At 42.9% G+C, this 15,934-nt stretch overlaps 1 protein-coding gene across 1 annotated transcript in view; it reads left to right on the forward strand.

Annotated features, from left to right (window-relative positions):
* The window catches only part of MAML3 (mastermind like transcriptional coactivator 3), a 437,625-nt gene that overhangs the window by 313,959 nt on the left and 107,732 nt on the right, over positions 1-15,934 (forward strand). The window lies entirely within an intron of this gene.

A 15,934-nucleotide genomic window follows, 5' to 3' on the forward strand; every position in this document is an offset into this window, starting at 1 on the left:
GAAAGTGTGTTCGTGTTTCATAGTAGCGATAATAATAATAAAAGTTTTTCTGTTCTAGGATGAAAGGAAATAGAACATGCAGAACAGTATCTTGTCCCAAACATAGCAGAACACCATTTTTCCTATGGAAAACTTGGACAATGCAACCAATTTACCAGAGAAGGAATGGAAAAAGCATCTTAGAAGAACCAGGAATAAAAATTTTTGATTCAGGGACCTGAACAGCAACACTTTCAGAATCTCTTGTTCTCAGAAATGCATTTTACTAAGCTTAAGATTCCTTTTTCTAAGAAAAGTGGCTTGCTTTCCTCAAACTAAACAAAGGGAGGCTCAGGGGTGAAGAAAAAGATGAATTGAGCAATATCTAATGGATATGCTCCTCCCCAAAATTAGACTCCAAATGATACGAGACAGAAGGACTATCTCAAGGGTAGGGAATCATCTGTAAGATAGGGCAATACTGCTGAAATGCAGTATTTTTAAAGAAATAAACCCCAAAATAAAGCTAAAAATCTAGTACCTGGTCAAAAATTAACTGTAGATCCACTTACGTGCTAATATCACAATTAAGAGTAGCCTTGGAACCAAACAAAAATCTCCTTTATTAACAGAGGGAGCCTTGTTGGAGCAGCAAGGCGGCCTCCAGCTACCTTGTGTCATCCTATAATGGTGATCTGGGAAAACATGTCCCAACCCAGGCTTGGCCGATGCACCCATACCCTCGCTGGGAGCCTCATCTAACATGAACAGATCTCCCAGCCAGCTTATCCTCCAGCCTTTCCATCTAAGCAGACAAACAGTACAGAATGATTCTTATTTACCCAGCCAAAAAGGTTTTTATTATCTCTCTCTCTCTCTCTCTCTCTCTCTATATATATATACTTTTTTTTTTTTTTTTTTTTTTTTGAGACCGAGTCTCGCTGTGCAGCACAGGCTGGAGTGCAGTGGTATGATCTTGGCTCACTGCAACCTCCACCTCCCAGGTTCAAGCAATTCTCCTACCTCGGCTTCCCGAGTAGCTGGGATTACAGGCATGCACCACCACGCCCAGCTAATTTTTGTATTTTTAATAGAGACGGGGCTTCACCATATTGGCCAGTCTGGTCTCGAACTCCTGACCTCAGGGGATCTACCTGCCTTGGCCTCCCACAGTGCTGGGATTACAAGCATGAGCCACAGCGCCTGGCCTATCCTTATAAAATATTCCTGTGATGTAGGAGAAAGTGCCTTTGCCTTATCTGATTATTGAACTGTGCTCTTGTAGTAAAAGTGATTTTGTTTTGTTTTGTTTCGGAGACAGAGTCTGACTCTGTCGCTCAGGCTAGAGTGCAGTGGCGCAATATCGGCTCACTGCAAGCTCCGCCTCCCAGGTTCATGCAATTCTCCCGCCTCAGCCTCCCGAGTAGCTGGGATTACAGGTGCCCGCCACCATGCCCAGCTAATTTTTTTTTTAGTAGAGACGGGGCTTCACCATGTTGGTCAGGCTGGTCTCAAACTCCCGACCTCAGATGATCCGCCCTCCTTAGCCTCCCACAGTGCTGGGATTATGGTCTTGAGCCACCGCACCTGGCCGGAGTTAGTAATTCTTTAGCAAATTAAAGATCTGAAAGTTTCTCATACTGTCTAAGACAAATAGCCAAGTAGCCAGAGCAACTTAGTAAGTGTGAATGATGCTGTATTCCACCAAGAACAACCTAGGCCCATGCTCTCCAGCATTCCTGCATCTCTAGAGAACGGCACAAGAGCCAGGAAGCCAGGAAGCCCTCGCCATTCTATCAAAGGAGGGCTCCGGCACTTGGCTAACCTCCTGGGACTGGCTTGCTGGAACTGTGGTATGCCATTTTTAATTGGTAATTTGACCTCCCCTAAACATGGCATTAAGACAGCAGAAGTTGATAATTGAATAAAGAGGATCATCATTGTTGTTTTGAATTGGAAATAGTTCTCATAACAACCCTCTGAGGGTATTTCCTGTCATCACCCTACCTCCTGCCCCCCTAATCCTATACTGCCGAGGTCTGTGGTTTTTATGGCATTGATGCTTTTCTCCCAACTGCCCTTTCTAGCTTTTTTTCATTTACTGATGAGCTGGCAGATGATAGGCAGGTGAAACAGACAAATTGATTGAGGAGCTGAAATGTAGATGTGTGTCTGGTCTCTATAACACCTTTGGGGTCCTATGTGAATTTACCTGTGTATTTATGTGTCTGTTATTTTGGTTCACTTTATGATGTGGTTTATCTATGGACACTGCCATGAAAGTGAAGAGACAGAATGGTGAGGCTCAATATCTTCTTACTGGCATTTCAGCCCTAGAGGGCCGAGGGTCACATGATCTACCACCTTTACTGGCTTCCCTGATAAGGTTCTATGTCATCCACTGTCTCCTGCACAGTCCCATTGGCCCCCTGTGGTGCAGTCCCCAGACCCCTCACCCAGCCACCTTCATGAGTAAGCATCAAAAATGTATTCCTGAATCTCAGCTCCCTGAATTGTAATGTTATTCTCTTTTCCATTATATAGGTGGAATTTTTCCCATCATCTTTGCATTTAAATTTACTTCCTTTGAGCCACAATCAGTTCCTTCATGAAAATAACATTTGACTCTTCTGTCATTGTATGAAGAAAATTAAGGACCTCTTTGGAAAAGTTATATGAAACTTTGGGGAAGATGCAGCAGGATGCAATATAAAAAAACTCAAGTCAAAGAGCTCATCCTACCTCAATGACCACAGGCAACTGAGTAAAAATAGGGCAGGTTCCTGTTGATAAATTGGAGAAGTCAAATTAGATCATCTCTAGTCTCCTTACAGCCTTAAAACTATTTTTCCAGTCTGTATAATATTATCACGGGTATCTGTATATTAGAATCCACTGCAGAACGGACTTTTAACCTCAGTTACAGACTAGTCTGTTTTCTGGTTCATAGAAAGCCATTGGTTCAGAGTCTGGAAGGAATATATCAAGAACTGAAACAAAGTCAGCCTCAGGACGCCTCAAATAATAAATGAAAGCTGAACTCACATGTCTTTAGTCAGTCGACAGTGTTCATCGAACACTTAGAATTTGTCACATAATATCAAGTGCCCTGAGGCAAAAACTAAAACTCATTCACTACCAACTCAGGACAGAAGTATAAACATACATGCAACCAAGCGTGCTTATGCACACTGCTGACACACAGGGCCATCCCTGAGCTGGATGAAAGGGTCACCTCTCTTAGGCCCTGCTCTTAGTGAAAACATTTACTTGAGTTAAACTTTAGTTCATTCTAGTTAAATCCAAAACTCTATGCAAGAACACACATCAGAAGAGGGGGGATCCCCCTTGTCTTGTTCTCCTCTCCCTATAAGTGGTATTTTTTCCAGAGCTGCTTGTTTCCTCAGCCAACGGGAAACATATTAGTAGAACATGAACAAAAGTCCAGAACTCTTTTAAGAATACTTTTCCTTTGGCACTGATGAAAATTCACTTCTTGGAGTAAACATAAAATCACAGCTTATTTCACATTTCATTCTAACTAGATTTCACATCTCTAACTAGATTTAACCCTCCCTCCCCCTTCTCCCAGAAAGGGGTGGTCACCCTTTGATCAATTTTATGACATCTCCGTGGTTGATACACAGTCGTTAAAATTATTTTGACTCAAAATTAGTAAAATTCCTAGAGCAATTAAATGCACCGCTTCATGTTGGAGGAACTGTGTTATATTTCAGCCTTCCCCCACATTAGCCCAACCTAATGAGGATTGGGCAGGTGTCTGTGAGGGAGGGTATTCTCCAGGGAGCCATCAGCATCAGCATCACTTTGGAACTTATTAGAAATGCAAAGCTCAGGCCTAGCCCAGACCTCTGAATCAGAGTCTGCATTTGCCAGCTCCCAGTGACTGCGACGCACCTTCAAGAAGTGCGGTCTTACAGAGGGCACTGGCCGTCCACGGGATCCCCAGGCCACATAGAGAAGTGGCCCAGTCTACTTGCTACCGCCACTAAACTGCCCAGTGGCTGGTGCAATAGAAGCTACCAGGTAACCCTTCCCTCCAGAGAGCTGCTAGATCTTTCAGGCCCACAGCTGTGATCCACAGAATATAGTATCGTATCATTGCAAGAGGAAGAAAGATCAATGTTTAACCATAGTAGTACTCCACTATATCATCAGTTGTGTCTAGTATAGATTCCAATAGAAGTGTGTGAGTCCTCTAACAGAAAGCTTTTGTGTAGGAATGAAGATAAGTTTCCTATTAAAACCCACGCTGGACTGAAGTCTCATTTCAAAATGGCAGCGTTCTCTATTTGCCATTTCTATTTCCCTTGTACCTGTCACCAAGTTACGTAAGTGATTTTGGATTTTTGTTGGGATAAAGTTTTAATGTCAACTGAAAGCAGGGGGAGCCCCCAACCTGATTTTTCCACTTCTTTCACTGAATTTGCCTCTTAAAGATCCCAGATTTCCTCCCACTCTTCAGGAAGCCCACTTCCCCACCCCCCAGCCTAAGCACAATCTATTAAAGAGACTTTCTGCTAATTCAGGTCCCCGTGTGAGAAGGGATACTGTGATTCATTCTTCTAAAGAGCTGGTGGAGCGCCCCCACCCCCACCCCATCAGTAGCCCCTGGGGACTGAAGCAAATGGGCAAGTCAGTTTGTCCCCAAGCCACAACCCCTGCGTAATGATGATGGAGACCTTCAAGTGGCCGTCCCTTGGTGCTGCAGCCTTTGAATAACAAGGAAAAGCAACAGCTCTGAGAACAAATTCTTGCATGGTAAACTTAGGGCCTCGAACTCAGAGTTGAAGCACTGTATTTCTCATCAGATTTCTTCCACTAGGGTTGTGATGGTCTTGCCAGAAAGTGTTGTTTCTTGGTTTTCTCCTGTCTTTTCTCTTTCCCCTTGGCTTCCCCCCTTCTTCCTCCCACTCTAGCCTCCACGCCTCTGCTCTCCCACTCCCCAAATCGAACATGTACAGATTTTACGGTTCACTGGCGAATAAGTGGCTGTCATTTCACAGACGGGCCAGGATGTAATTAGCCACAATGCATTGGAGTAATGGAACAGATGTCTCTTTGTAAACTGAGTTTGCCGCCGAGCACCGCGTGTGTGTGACCTGCTGACTGCTCCAGGCGCTTCCACGCGGCCCCTCCCCCTATCTTTCTCTGTGTTCCCCGGTCCCTCTCTGGGTTCCCGGGCCAGAGGCTGGACTAACTTACGTGTTTGTATGTTGACTGTTTTTGTTTTTCCTCTGCTTCCCTGGTTGGCTCACTTCTGCTGCTGAGAAGCTGCTGGTGACGTGACGAAGCGTGAGGGAGCTGAACCTACGTTTATCGATGTAGTCATTCACAACAGAAAAGGTGATACCCCTCTTATGAGATAATTGGTAGTTTCAAATTGCACTTATTACTGGATGATAATACACCAGCAAAATCATAAATTACTGTTATGCTCTCTGGCCTGTTGTTTTTCTTAACTAGAAATAAAGGAAATGCGTCTCCCTTCTTCCGAGGTTATTATTTAAAATTTAAGAGGAATAATCCAGGCTGATCACTGCAGGATGATGTGGACAAATATCAGATACTTAAACTGACTGCCGAATAACCATTGAGATCATTTGTCTATACAGATTACATGATCGCGTGGACCTCTGCCTTTCTGCACATTTCACTTTAAATATGAAGGTCACACCTTAAAAAAAATTTTTTTTAAGTAATGACTTTTGTACATCCTTACTTTTGAGGCTGAGGATTTAGTAAGTAGGCACCAGGCACAATTCCTGTTGGTGGATCAATCCCAGAGGAAAGTGTGGGAAACACAAGGTCCATCTACAGGGGAAGAATGAAGTTGGGAGGAAACAGTGAATAAAGGTGGACAGTGCTTCACTTTTTAGAGCTTCTCTTTCCACCCTAGGGGAATGAATGGTACGGATGGTAAATACACCCAACTCCTCCCTCAAGCCTCCTGCACGTTTGAGGGAAACAATCCATGTTAAAATATGGGAGGGACCGGGTGCGGTGGCTCACTTTTGTAATTCCAGCACTTTGGGAGGCCAAGGCAGGCAGATTACCTGAGGTCTGGACTTCAAGACCAGCCTAGGCAACATCGCAAAACCATGTCTCTACTAAAAATAAAAAAATAATAATAATAATTTTAAAAATAGTTGGGCGTAGTGGCACACGCCTGTAATCCCAGCTACTCAGCAGGTTGCAGCATGAGAATCACTTGACGGGAGGTGGAGGTTGTAGGAGCCAAGATCGCCCCACTGCACTCCAGCCTGGGTAGGACAGAGAAAGATTATGCCTCAAAAAAAGAGGGGCCGGGCATGATGACTCACGCCTTAATCCCAGCACTTTGAGAGGCCGGGGCGGGTGGATCATGAGGTCAGGAGATCGAGACCATCCTGGCTAACACGGTGAAACCCCATCTCTACTAAAAATACAAAAAAAATTAGCTGGGCGTGGTGGCAGGCGCCTGTAGTCCCAGCTACTCAGGAGGCTGAGGCAGGAGAATTACTTGAACCTGGGAGGCGGAGGTTGCAGTGAGCTGAGATCGCACCACTGCACTCCAGCCTGGGTGACAGAGCAAGACTCAGTCTCAAAAAAAAAAAAAAAAAAAAAAAAAAAGTGGGAGGGATCAACTCCCTGGAATAGTGCTGGCCTTTGTTCCCCAGGATATCATGTTCAGTTTAAGTGATTTTTTTTCTTCTGGCCACATGCTTAGGATCTTGGCTTTGGGTACTCACAGGAGAAGGCGATCCCATGCTCGGATCTAAGGTTAAGCTCCAGTGTGTGCATATATTTGGTTCCTTTGTCAGGTGAGAAATATTCTTCTGGTTCTGAACTTGATCACTGGAGTCAGCAAGACCATGCCCTCTTGGTTGGGGAAAGAAAATATTGCTAGGCCTTTATCAATAAGCAGAGAGTGTTGTATTTGTCATATGGGAAAACTAACTGCAATAAGAGAGTCTAATATGAAAGTCTCTTATTGGGATCTTGGGTTTAAGTTTGGCACTTGGTGTCAGTGAATCTTCAAATGTTTCCTTAATTTAGATTTTTTTATTTTAAGATTTTAGGTGTTATTTTTCCCAAAAAAAGATCCAAGGATCTTCATTTGGGTTTTTAAAAATAATGGAAAGTTTAAAAACAGCAGTCTAATGTTATTTTTTACCCTGAGGATTTTATGATAAATAATAGGTGGAAATAGATCTCTGGTGGATGAATTGGTACTGATACTGGTTTAGCAACAGGTAATTGGAAACCTCCTCACCATGACCTCATTGATTATCCTTTGATTATGGGAAAGTTGAAACCTCTTCTATTCTCTGAGGGGTTTTGGTGGCCATGATTGTGTCATTGGTACAAATTTGGAAGAGAAAATGTCTCATTTTTTACTGATCTCCTTATAGGCAGAATGTGGAGTACCCAATATGCCCTAAGCACTCTGTCAATATTGCTTTTGTTGTTTGGGTTTCATAACTCAAAGGAATCCTTTGTATCCTCAAAGTACATTATAACCTCCATTGCTAGTATAACTATGTCTGAATGATTTCTGCTTCCTAATTAATGCCAAGTTAGGATCAGTCCCCAATTTCGTAAGAGGTCGGTGATTGTCCATGGGATCATGTGGCATGTCTCCTTGAGGAAAGGAGAAATAATAGCATCATGTCTTATTTTTTTTAATCCTCCTTAAAAATTAGCACAGTGCACAAAAGTATTTGTTGATTATTTTAACATGAACTAGATTTCCAGAGATATAAATTATATAGGATCATTGATTGTTTTGAAATTACAGGTATCTGATATAGCCAGGATGTAGTGACATTTTAGAGAATCTTTGGGGAGAAAGTACTGTCAAGGTCCTCCAGCTTAACCTCTTGCCAAGAGCAGGAATCTCCTCCAAAACTCTTTGACGAGATGGCCGTGGAGTCCTTGCCTGTCATCCATTTTCATTTTTTGGATATAGAATGAATTGAAAGTCCTTCCTTGCACTCAGCTGAAATCTATCTCTATATAACCTCCACTTTGTTCCTATGTTGTGACACGGAGTAAATCTACCCCTTTTCCATAGGCAACCTCTAGAGAGCTAACAAAAGCTTTCATTATTTCTCTAGCTCTCTTTCCCAACTCAGACATGGCCAGTTCCTTCCACTATTCCTTACGTTAACATGATTGTCTGACCCATTGTCACAAAGGCTATCCTCTTTCTGACATGCTGATAATAACTGATATCTTTCTTAAAAGTTTTATTCCTAGATCTGTATATGAAATTCCAAATGTCATTTGACCAACGCAGACTTCAATAAAAATTAGCAGAACTTGTTTGCAGCCTAAAGGTGCTTGACTCCATTATACACCTCACATAACATAACATAGACAAGATTTTCCTAGCACAGCATAAGAGCAGTTAGCATTTGTGAATCTATTTGGGTGTTAATACTTTCCTGACCTGGTAAGATTTGTATTTTTCTTGTCATTGTCATTCTTCCTGCTTACTCTGCCAGTATACAAGTCACTAATATAAATAGGAGCAGAATTACTGTGGAGTTGCCCGTCACTGTACAGTGGAATCCAGACCCCTTGGTATGTTCAGCTTCCTCATCTGCCTCCTGGCTTCATCTCTTTCCCCCTCCTCATAACATCCTCTGCAAGTTACCATGCCAGTTCCTCAAACACAGGCTCTTCATGGCTTCACACAGGTTATTTCTCTACTTGGAATGCTTTGGCCACACTTGATCTGACTCATAAACTTCTACTAGTCCTTAATCCTTTAAGGCTTAACTCAGGAATCCCCTTTTCTTTCCTTTTATCTTTTCTTTCTTCATTTTTCCTTCTTTCGTTCTTTCCTTCCTTTCTCCTTCCTTCCTCCTTCCTTTCTTTCCTTTTTCCTTCCTTCTTTCCTTCTTCCCTCCCTCCCTTACTCCTTCCTTCCTTCCTTCCTTCCTTCCTTCCTTCCTTTCTTCCTTTGTTCCTCTTTCAACAGGGTCTCACTGTCACCCAGGCTGGAGTTCAGTGGCACGATCTTGGCTCACCACAACTTCCACCTCCCGGGCTCAAGCATGGAATCACCTATTCTTAGCCCTATGTCAGGACCATGACAATGGGAGAGGCCACCGGATTTCCACTTCCTAACCAACCCTTGAAGTCAATGTTCCATGTATATTTTTGTTTTGTGAGTAAAGACCATAATTCATTACAATAAAACTATGGTTTTTTTAAAAAAAGAAAAAAAGAAGTGCATCTTCTGCAAAGCCTTCTCTTGACCATTTTCAACCTTCACGAAGTGCCTACTCCACACTGTCATTGCAACATTTATCATTTATTATGTTGTATTTAAGTATTTGTTCATTTGCTTGGCGTCTCTAGACTTTCAACTCCATGATGTTCAGGGCTTTGTTTGTTCCGTGGAGTTCCACTTTCTAGACAATGCCTAGTCTTTTAGTAGGATTCAATGTGTGTGTGATATCTGTACAGGTCCACTAGGACACTTAGCTTTCTGTGTTTAAAGGGATGGACAGAGAAGTTCTAGCAAATGCTTTGCTCAAGCACACCCTGGCCTGTTAGTGTAGTAATACCATTAAAAAGAAAAGTGAACTTTGGTAGTGTGTTTGGGTTGTATTTGTTTGTTTTACTTTGCTTCATTCTTTTTAAAAAGCTCAGGCTACATCCTGGTGTCCTAACATCAAGGCTTTCTGACCATGTGGAGCATCCACGTCACTGACTATCACAAACGCTATTACAGCTGCATCCTAAGCCTTGTTATAATTGGTTTTTTTCTAAATGTTAAAGGGTTTATGATTAACTATAATTTTATGTATGAACCTACATAGAGGACCAATTATAGGTGCTTATGCACTCACCTTTTAAATCCCTACTATGTGCAAGTGTGCCAGACAAATAACATCTTGGCAGCACCGTAATGACTATGAATAGAATCCGTAGATGAAATGATGCTGGATTCTTCAGTTACAGGCTCGCTTTTTCAAGAGTTGACACACCATCAGTGTATTTATCACCAATTAAATTTCCTTATAGTAGTTACTTGCAGTAATTTTTGAGGCAATCACCTCAGCTCAAATTGCCATAGCAAACCACATAATCTTACCAAATAGAATTATTATCAGCAGTCATCATCCTCATCAATTCTTTATTAAAGACTCATTTCTCAAACCATTTTAAATTGTGGCTTAGAGTAAGTCATTTATAACCACATTTTGGAAATAGGCACATTATATTTCCACTTCATAAATATGTTTTATTAGTAATGAGTAGTATAGTATTAGATTATTATTAGTATTCTCATCATAGATTGGAAAAATGCTTAATTAACAAAGATATTGGATTGGAAAAAAAATGACTCTGGGCATATTTCTTCTTGACCAAATTATTTTCTCTTTTTTTTCCCTCTCTAGTCCTTTGTAATTTTTAATTGCATTCACCAATCCCAGAGACTCTGTTTCCAGGAATCTGCGTAGAGAAGCCAAAATCCAATAGAAGCACAGGTTCTAAAAAGGCATTCCTGTTACTGTGTCAGGATCTTTTAGCATCTTCACCTTAACCCAGTCCACAGCTCCTTTTCAGAAACCCTCAGCAGTCAGTCTTTATTGGTGAATGGCATTGTTGAGAACTGTTCCTATTATACATCATAGAGCAGCTAGATTCCTGTTCTGGTTGTGGTCATCTTAAACTGGTATTTGAAATCTAATGCCGTTTTTTCTGTCACTCTTTGGGTGTCTTTATTTCTGAATACATACACCTCCCTATTTTCCATGTTCTGATTTCGCCTCACTTTCCAGAAGAACAGTAAGTACCAGAGGTCACTGTGCCAGAGAAGCTACCAAGACGTTCCTGTCATACACATCAGACTCTGTATTAACCTTGGGCACTCACAGCTCTGCTTTAGCCAGATCCTTTTCTGAATTGTTGTTACTCATTTTTACCTAGAACTTCTCGCTTACTTTCTTTTTGTCCTCAACTCTTGTTGGGATTCTTCCATTGTTTTTTATTGTATTTCATTTTCAGTGGTGCCTTTAGCTTCCCTATCTTGTATGAGAGTGGCGTTCTTTTGATTATTTTCCATTCTTTTTCCAAAGGGAGAGGGATCTTTGTGTGATGCTGCAGTATGTGTCTGCAAGGGTCGAGTCTGTGTTCTCTGAAGCAACAAACCGATGGCTGCATTTGTGGATGTTTTGCTAACACAAAAGAGCGTGGGTTTGTGTTTCATCCTAAATGATGGAGTTCTGGACAGCTTAAATCTGAAGAGGCTTGCTGGTTCCCTAACAGCAGGCAATTATGTTACACTCAGGGAGCCTCTGTGCAGGCTGTTCTTATGCAGATAGTTGTCTGAGGGAACAGGAAGAGCATTCGAAATATGTGAGAGCCATGTGACAATTCCTCAGCAATTGATTGTCCACAATTGTGTCCTAATTGCTGAGCCACCAGTCTATCCATACTTAATGTTTTGTTCAGGTATCTTTCCCAAGGTCCCTAGTTATGCGATTCGTGTTCATAAAAGCTTCTAATATGGCCCTCTGTTCACCCAGCAGGTGAATAATCCCCAAGTTAATAAGAAGGTAAGCACTCTTATGAACACAGCTTTAAAAGTCTCGACCCAACTCTGAATTCACACTGTGAGGGAAAACTACCCTTTACTGACACTCCTCGTGGCATACACAAGCAAGCCAGCCCATGTCGGCTTTCCAGGGTGGAAGGGACATTGACCTGGGATGCTGAGGTGGGGGCCGGGGTCAGGATGGCTCAAGTGGATGCCAGGGGAGGCTGCTCAGTAACAAAGACACCAGCAGCACACTCTTCTCACGTGGGAAGGAAAAAGCTTCTCTGAATTAGAGACCCATCCCAGCCAGTGAAGAGGCCAGCCCAGTTTAGCCAGAAGATCTGCGACAGATACCCCCTTCCTCCCACAGGGCTCCCATGGAAAAGCCGACAAGGGACACGAAACTGCTCCCAAAGTGATATCCAGACCCCAGGTTACAAATGAGGATTGATGTTCCTCTGAGAAACTATAATGGCCTTATCACAGCAATCATCCTAGAACACCCATCCCTCCTCTCTTCTCCCTTCACATCTGACTGGTTATCTATTGTTCCTCATTGCCAGTGCTTGTTTGAAGAGCTCGGCAGCATTTGCAGGTATAAAAGAACATGCACCTTTTTTTTTTCCTCCTCTTCCTTGAAGTCATTGTCTATATTTAGGTCAGTGACGTGATGAGAGATGTTGATGTGTTTTGTACCTCGCGCTGCAAATTGCCTCTCCGGATATAGGGGAATGGGGAGGCTCTTATGGCACTGACTTGTGCTCCGTGCCTTGCAGGAGGAAGCTACCATCCAGCCCACGGCTGCCTGCGGCCAAGGGTGGGCTCTGCCTCCTGCCACCCGCCAACGTGCTGCACAAACACACATGGCCACGAAATCTGGCCTCCCAGATTCTCTGTGTGATAGAAGGGACTGTCTTATAAAAATGGTGAGAGGGAAGGTCGTAGGAAGTTGCTTTATCCTTTACCTGGAGTCCTTACCCAGCACTCTGTCCTATCAAGTAGAAAATGTGGCCCTGATAAATCCTGCCCACAAAGGAACTGTGCCTTTTTAACATGCAAATGTTCAGCCAGAAAAAGTAAATAGACATCTCCTCCTTCAGGGAACTAGGAGACAATCACAGCCACCCCTCACCCCACCCCCAACACCATTTCCCTTTCCTCTTCCTATTGTAAGAGAAAGAAATTCTAATTTTTTCCCCATTATTCTTTTTTTTTTTAAGAGGGAGGGGCTTGCATTGAATTGCTCTTAAGCCACTGTCTTCTACCCCAAGTTCCTCCCGTCTAGATAGGCTTCATTAATTTGATAAGCCGACACCAAAAGAGAGGGGTGGCGGTGGAAGGGGGCGGGGTGCTGCAGGAGGGGCTGCCTAGGGGCTGCCCTGAGGTTTTAGAAGATGAACTGCTAATGATGTTGAAGACATACCTTTTCAGACTGCATGGTCCCTCTGGAAAATCAGGGTCCTTTTTCACTTATTCTGATTGTACTGTAAGAACTGAAAAATAGAGGCCTGGTTGGGACGGAAGGGGTACGTGGGCTGGGGCGGGGGTGGTAAGTAGACAGATGCGTCTCCAAGGAGGAATCCGACACGTCAGTTACACAGCTTGAAGGGCCTTTTCTTTAACAGGGTGTCTGATATTGTCATGCTAAAAAGTCAGAAACTAATGGGGGAAAATAGATTAATTTGCTAGGTCATTTATTGAACAGTCTTGCTTGATACTTACAAACTAGTGAAATTAGTGCAAATTGGCAATATGAATATTTTGATCAACATCTGTGACCCTTGAATGCAAACTGAGTAGGATGCAAACCACAGAGCTTTTAACATGTCAGAGGCACTAATCTTTGCTAGTCCTTTCCCATCTTCTAATATGATGGAAGCTGATTATACCTAAGAGAGTCATCTGTATAATCGTCCCAAAACAGTCCCAGTTTATGCCAGTTGTCCTGGCTTGGGTGAAAAATTATATAGTTACCCTAATTATTACCTCTCAGCAACTGCAAGAAGCTGAGAGATCCCCAGCTTGGGCTTGATTCTATTTTTATTCTCTGTTCTCTTGCACACTTTCAAGATCATTCTCAAACATTTACTGAAAACAAATGTGTGAGGCATTCTGAGGATAGAAAGGCATTTAAGGTAGGATCTTTTCTGATTGCCGTTAGTGGCAATATGAGCGATTTACCAGTATAACAAAAACCTTGAATATTCTTGAATCATAGATCAGAATCATCCCCTGGCTTATTTCCTTCTGAAATAAATTCCAAGGTGGGGTTGGGGTGTCGATGGTCATCAGATGTTAAGAGAAAACAACCTAGGCTACTAAACCCCCAGAATTTCTGCTTCAGTAAATATTTTACTTCCTCCTCAGTTTTACCAAGTGACAGTGATTGCTTTGTGGACAGCCACCTGCTTTGTGGAGACCGGGAGCAGCTTTGAGCCTGAAGGCTGGGGGTGAGGGTAAATATTTCAAACACATGAACAGGTCTTGGCCTGTAGCCCTATCAACTGCTTAACTAGAATCTAAATTAGAATGGCTGAAAAACATTCATTTATTAAACAAATATTTATAGAATGCCTGTTTTGTGCGAGTCACTGCTCTAGGTGCTTAAATCTGTGAGCGGATAAAAAAGAATAGAAATTCTGCCCTTGTGCAGCTTACGTTCTAGCAGACATTAAGCATCATGAATGAGTGTAAATCACATAGTATGTTAGACAGTTGTAAGTGCTATGGAACAAAGAAACAGCAGAGCGGGATGAAGGAAGGTGGAGTGATGATCCAGAGCACTAGGCTTAGAAGCTGCTGATACCTTCAATTCCACCCTTGTTCTGCTGCCTCCTGCCCAGACCAGAGCCCACATGCAAACACCAAGGACCAAGAATACCAACACGCATGTGCAGACACAGAGAAGCTGCAGACCCACAGGAGAAGCGACACAGGCAGCAGCCACAGTTCATGATCTTTGTTGCTCCAGTCCTGGCTGCCACAGCCAGTGGTACTCTGTCTGTGTGTCTTTATGAAAGAGTGCAGGGGTGGAGGGTGGGCAAGGATGGTTGTAGGTCCTGCCTTTGAGGTGGAGGGCTGGCCTCTGCAGTCCCAATTCAGTTCAGGGTTCTCAGCTGGAGTTCAGGGTTTCTTTCTGCCTTTGTCAGTGGTCCATCACATAACCTTCAGTGTGAAACTTACCTATTCCTGACAGTGGTTGTATTCATAGAATCTTAAGGTACAAGTAATAATAAAATTTGACTGACTTGCATAATAAGGAATCATTTAGTGATTTTCTAAGAAGGAAGAAGCCAGCAATATGAGTTCTTTAACACTCAATGATATTCCAAAGACAAAGCCACACAATGTCCAATATATTTGGTCTTTTTCATTCATCTTAAAGCTATGTGGTTTTTTTTCCTCCTGTCATGTGTTCTACAGCTTCAGCTGAATAGGAAGGATCAAGGGAAATACCCCCAGGCCCCTGCCTGGTTTTGGAGCACTTTAAGGAGACATACTACGCAAACTATTTATTCTGCTCTTCAGAATCAGGGCTGTGCTTCATGTGGCACAGTAAAGATGATGTCATCAGCTTGGTGGAAAAACAAAACAGAGTTCTGATTCTTCTCTCCCATTCATTAACTGGAACTGAAATTGGGATTCCTGGCTTCCTCCCTGATTAGCGTTTGAGATGTAGAGCTGATTCCTGAAGTGAGCCTGTGCTGCCCAGTGCAAGCAGCCATCCTGCTAACATCTTGATGTTTGTGTGTACCTCTGCAGCTGCTTTCTTTTTGTTTGTGGTCACTCAAAGGAAGGAATGGATTCAAAGGAAGCTCCAATTCTGATGGAGTAGATGCTGTTCTTAAGTGTGGAGAACACTTACCCTGGCATAGAAGCCCTGCTGATATGTCTAGAGCCAATAAGGGGACTCCTGAGACTCAAAAGCATGAGGCCTGATTCTTCCTGTAGCAAACCTGTTGCCCAGAGGGGCAGAGTGAGGATTTCAGGAGGCCTGAGGCCCAGAACTTACCCCAGAAACTCAGCACTAATCACAGAACAGGAGGTACAGCTCCAGCAGCAGCTCAGTCACTGAGCCATTGTCTCCATGGCCTCTACTCCCATATTTGCCACAATGATAGCAATGTTGATGATGATGATGGTGGTGGTGGTGGTGACGGTGATAATGCTAATGATGATCCTGATGATGGTAATGGTGATGATGATGATGATGGTGATTGTGATGATGATGGTGATGATGGTGATTGTGATGATGATGATGATGGTGATTGTGATGATGGTGATGATGTTGATCCTGATGATGATGATGGTGGTGATGATGATGATGGTGATTGTGATGATGATGGTAATGATGATGATGGTGATTGTGATGATGATGATGGTGATGATGGTGAT

Source organism: Piliocolobus tephrosceles, chromosome 3, assembly GCF_002776525.5.
Source record: "Piliocolobus tephrosceles isolate RC106 chromosome 3, ASM277652v3, whole genome shotgun sequence".
Lineage (NCBI taxonomy): Eukaryota > Metazoa > Chordata > Mammalia > Primates > Cercopithecidae > Piliocolobus > Piliocolobus tephrosceles.